Source organism: Syngnathoides biaculeatus, chromosome 13, assembly GCF_019802595.1.
Source record: "Syngnathoides biaculeatus isolate LvHL_M chromosome 13, ASM1980259v1, whole genome shotgun sequence".
Classification (NCBI taxonomy): domain Eukaryota; kingdom Metazoa; phylum Chordata; class Actinopteri; order Syngnathiformes; family Syngnathidae; genus Syngnathoides; species Syngnathoides biaculeatus.
Genome location: NC_084652.1, coordinates 19,335,588 through 19,341,587, shown reverse-complemented (window position 1 = coordinate 19,341,587; position 6,000 = coordinate 19,335,588).

The following is a 6,000-nucleotide window of genomic DNA, read 5'->3' as shown; positions in this document are numbered from 1 at the left end:
CTGCTGAAGTCAATCCCACCTGTCAACGGGCAGGAGGCGGGGTACCTGAACTGGTTGCTAGACAATCGTAGGGCAAATGGAGACGAACAACAGTTGCACTCATAATTACACCTTGGGGCCATTTCGAGCCTCCAATTAATGCACGTTTTTGGGATATGGAAGGAAACAGGAGTGACCAGAGAAAACCCACACAGACACTGGGAGAACATGTAAACTCCACACAGGTGGGACTGGAATTTGAACCCCGATCCTCAGAACTGGGAGGCCAATGGTCGACTGCTGCTCCACCGTGCCGCCTTGTCCTTTGCCCATGTCCTGTGTTTTGTATTTACAGGGTAATCCAACTCAAAACATCAGATTTAAAAGTAATTGTCGCACGTTGCTCCTTGCATCAGTCACAATTTTGTTATTTGGTTGAGTGCAACTTCCGTCCATACAAAATGAATCACACGCAAAGCGCCCCTCACTAGCCAGTAGGTGAATCCATCCAAGGGATTTTCTGAGACAATTTTTAATTGGGGAAGAAGATATAGAAACAGATTTGTTGAATCAATATTTTTATACACCCCTAATTCTGAACATGCCTATGCAAGGTTCTACACCAAGTGTTCCACGAGTAGCACTGAACTGGAAAAAAATTGGTCACACTAGCACATGATTTGTTACAATCTTTTTGAAGAGATACAGCATGACCACGGCATACCATAGTTTTTAGATGAAGTACCTTAGACATTGACAGTAAATCCAGATATGGTATTTGCAAAATGTTTGACTGTGAACAAGAAATTTGTCTGCAACAAGCAGTGGCAGACAAAACAGGTAGAAAAGGTATTACTTTATTTTCATTTGATCATTTGTTTGACTCAGAGGGGACTCTTATTGTATAGTCACTGCTCCCAACCATCTTCCCCTGGGAAATGTATTAATTAATTGTAAAATTGTAATTAAATATTGTTATTATTATAATTTTATTACGTTTGAGCGTTACCACAACCATATAATTGACATAACTTAAAAAAAAACAATTGGTGTACCATCATCATCCATTCCATCCATTTTCTTAGCCGCTTGTCCTCACAAGGGTCGTGGGAGTGTTGGAGCCTATTCCAAGACCCAGCAGGCAGGAGGCAGGGTACACTCTGAACTGGTTGCCAGCCAATCACAGGGCACATTGAGATAGACAACAGTCGCACTCACATTCACACCTAGGAGCAATTTAGAGTGTCCAATTAATGTTGTATGATTTTGGGATCTGGGAGGAATACCATCATCATATAAAAGTATAATTTATGATTACTCACTCTATTTTGCAACGTAGTCACTAGCTGCTATAAATAGGTTTGGGAGAGTTACTTAAAGTCCTACCGACACGTATGGCATTATTCTTTGTATGTTTTTAATTTAATAAATGGCAGCTGGAATGGACCCCTCCGTTTTTTCACCACACTCTCATGATGTTGTCATATGTGGATTTTTGTATTTCCCGCCATGAAAGTCCTCTCGAGGCATTCATTTTGGAGAAGAAGCAGGAAGTGATGTTTGAAGGAAGTGATGCCCAGACTGGCAGTTTCGTGTGTTTATACCTCTTTTACCAGCGTAAAAGTAGCTGTTATTTCCTGCATATTAGCCAAAATGCCATCTCGTTATTTTACTGGATATTGTTCCAACACTCTGGAGGATGGATTCACTCTTCATACGTTTCCAAAACACTTGGTTTGTCGTGAAAAAAATGGATTGCACAGGTGCAAAGGATGAGAGCTTTTTGGGTTATAAATGACCAGTAGGTGTATATAGAGCTATTAAAAAATAATAGTTGGGGGGGACGACATAATCCTCTCAGAAGTAACAAAAGATCCGCGTCATGATAACTTAATAACATGATAACTTTTCGCCCGGCATGGGTCCTCCTGAGTATGATACATACTGTCATCCATACTGTCTGGGAGTCTGTTGTCAGTTAGAAGTGGTCCGCATATCATCTAAATATGGCTCAAAACAACAGGGTATTATTGCCCCAGTCACTTCATGTGACTGTGAGTTGTTCTCTTCGAAAAGAGCTTCCGTGTCCCACAGCAGGTCCCAATACATGTTTTCAATGGCGAATGTCCCAGTGTAACATCTGCTGATGACGTTGCAGGCAATATGGCTACCACTTGGATGTCGAATGAGACTTCCAAATCTTTGCGCAAGGATGACACGTTCTCCGCTCATATTTATTTTTTCGTATAGACATTGAAGTGAATAATATTACATGTAATTTTCATAACAATATCTATTTTACAATGTATATAGGGATGTCAGTGGGACTTTAAAGATCGCTGGAATTGCTTGCTTAATAAAGTTATTGAAATAGTTGCGCATGACCACGTTTAAACAAGGAAATTAAAACGAGAGACAAAATAAGCAGGCAATATCTGCAGGGAGTGGTATAGACAAGAGACTGCAGTGTGGAAAAAGATCTGAATCAGAATAAGCTTTATTGGCCAAATATGTAACAACACACAAGGAATTTGTCGCTGGTGACTTTCAACCATTAAAACCTCCACTTGCGCAGGTGAAACAATATGAAATTTTCCACGCACAATCTGAAAGAAATGTTGCAAATGTGGCCAATATGGTGGCAGTCTCAAGCCCTGCTATGAACTTTGAGCTCTGCCTGGCTAAGATGATCAAACACGCACACACATGGTCCTTCCAAATGTGGTTGATTGCCAGTGCAAGCTACGCGGCTCGAAATCATTTGTCTTTGACAAGCAGCTCAGTGCTAATCAAATCTTCATTTGAGGAGCAATTTTCTAACTTTGAGGAGCAATTTTCTGCAGGTTAATCACACTGACCTGAAGCAAAGGTTTTTTAAATACTAAAAATAACAGTGGGTTGAATGTAGGGCTCCATCTCACAAATATTATAGTACTTGTGTACTACAGTATAGTTTTGCTTGGTTAAATGGCAATTTTGAATGCAAAAGAACAATAAGACCTTTCACTGAATAACATATGCCTAATTAATTGGTTTTCTTTGTGATATAATCAAGAGTTTTTGTTTCTTAGATTCACAAAGTGCATAAAAGAGGAGGCATTCATTAAAAAAAAAAAACATTAACAGCCTTTGTGCATTTTCACTTAAGCAGCCAGCAATTTTACATTTTCTGACATTAATAATATATTGGGTTCATGGCTGTGCATTTATGACCTTAGACCAGCTGATGAGGAATAAGAAATATTATTTATACTTCAGGTTTAGGAAGTGTTCTATTTGTTCAAACTAAAATGAAGAAGCCTCTAGAGAAAACGAATATTATTTTCCTTGGACTCCACTAAACACCTCGTTTGTTTGGGTACAAGATGATCATGAATTTTTATTCTTCTCCCGCATCGCCACATTTGCCACTTTTTCCATCTCCATCCATCCATTTTCTAAGCCGCTTATCCTCAAGAGGGTCGCGGGAGTGCTGAAGCCTATCCCAGCAGTCATCAGGCAGGAGCCGGAGTATACTCTAAACTGGTTGCCAGTCAATCGCAGGGCACACGGGGACAAACAAGCAAAGTGCATGTGAATTTTTTTTATTTGTTTGTTATGAGGGTTATTATCATTCTCAGGGCTTTTTTAAGTAATACAGTACGTAATTAAGTTGCATCTTTACAGCCTTGTAACAGTTGCCAATACTTCCATCTCCATTCATTTGTTGCCTCTTATAGCAAGTTTGTTATTTTGCTCCCTGCGTGGCTTCCATGCTGGGCTCCATTCTGTAGAACATCCATCCATTTTCCGAGCTGCTTATTCTCACAGGGGTTGGGGGAGTGCTGGAGCCTATCCCAGCTGTCAACAGGCAGGAAGAGCGGTACACCCTAAACTGGTGCCAGCCGATGGCAGGGCACATTGAGACAAACAGCCGCACTCACAATCACACCTATGGGCAATTTAGAGTGTCCAATTAATGTTGCATGTTTTTGGGATGTAGGAGGAAACCGGAGTACCCAGAGAAAACCCACACAGGCACAGGAACATGCAAACTCCACACAGGCAGGGCCGGGATTGAACCAGGTTCCTCAGAACTGTGAGGCCAACGCCGCTTTACCACGTTATTCACCACGCCGCCACACACACACACACACACACACACACACATATATATATATATATATATATATATATATATATATATATATATATATATATATATATATATATATAGCACGGTCTCACAGCACGACATAAGGGCTCATCAACAGTTCCATCGACTCCACAAAAAGAAGATCAGCAAGGACACGGACGTTTCAAGGCAAGAACTTAAATCAAATTGAAATATATCCAAATGGTGGTCATTTTATTTGAATTTGTAGATATTTTCACAATTTATTTTTCAATTCATCATGTTTACAAGCTGTGCTTTGAATTACTTCCACAGAAAAAGTTATTGACCGTAGTGATTATGAAAACGGGAGCAAGGCAGGTGGACCAATTGCTGACCGGACCACCACAAGGGATTGAGCTTCCTTGACTACCGTTGATAGGAAATGGTACAGCCTGACTGTTAAAGAAGAGGAAAAAAAGAGAAAAGAGAACCACCAGCAGTGAAAATGTGTGAAAATCACCTCTTGCATTGTACCATAGCAAGGCATGACTGAGAGAAATCTTTAAAGGTCTCAACAAGACGCTCTTAAGGTCCCGGACTGTAAAAATATTGAATTCCACATTTTCAACCGCACTGAGGCCAGGAATATAATAATGAAATGTGAGTGGTATGAAACTGAAGTCAAAAAAGTTTATATTCAATGGGAAATCAATGAATTGTGCTCTTTTTTTAGGGACTGAAGCTGATCCGCGAAAAGGGCACCACAGGCACGCAGATCCAGTGCACCGGTGTGACCCAACCACTTCCGTTCAACCTGACTTCTCGTGTGCAAATGCCCACCGAGGACCAGGCGGGAGGCCCAAACTTGCCAGGCGACAATCCACAATGGGACGAGCACCCTGCATCACGTGCACCTCACCGGGAGCCTTTACCCACCGCAACTATGACGGCAAGAGAAGCAGGCCGTGGGGCACACCCAGCCCCTTGCCACTCCAAACTCGTGATGATCCAAAACGTGGTACTCATCCCACGTGGAAAACAGTTTTGTGCGTGTGTGTGTACGTGTCAAGGCACCTTTTAAATTCAGTTTGGATATTATTATGAGGTGTCCGGGAGTGAAATCTCATATAACCACCAGACAGATGGCATAATACAGGCTTTCAGAGACTGTAAAAATAATTCTGGCGCAATCAAAAAAAAAAAAAATGAATCACCGGCTGGTACAACCATTTAAAAGCATTCGATGTAATTCCGAGCAAATAATGAAGCAATTGTATTTTATCGTAATCTAGCCCAAAGACGGCTGGCCCATTACAGGCAATCTAGACAAATGCTAAAGGGCGCCGGAGCCTTCAGGATTTGCAACATAATAAGGAAAAATTCACCTTCGATATCATTTTATTCAAACTATCAGCTATATGAACTACTAAAATCTAAAATAGACTTAAATTTAAAGCAATTCCAGAATAATATGACGACAATTTACATATGATAATACCAAGTACGTCCCTTTCCACCCTCCTCCTCTGATGACCGTTCTCTTAAACTATTATTAGTTGTACGTATTTAAATCTGGCTAGTAATAGCATTCTAGTTTGAAGTTTAGCAAAAAGGCTGTTGGTATTGATACTAGCACCATCAAGCATGGTAGCTTTTGGCATCCTGCAATCTTGTTTGATGACTGCTTGTTCAAGCAAGCACATTGCCTGCAGTTCACAGATTCACTGCTTGCATCCCACTTTTCTTAGCCAGCAACAATTGCATTTTTCAGCAAAGGAGGCGGTCACCGGAGGCACAAATTTTCGGTGGGTGCAAAAATCTTAGTGCAAGTGGCAGTGCTGATACATTTACCTGACTTTGGTGCAGGAAGCGTGGGAGACAGCCACCTCAGGATCGATGTGAATGTGAGAGTGAGTTAGACAGAA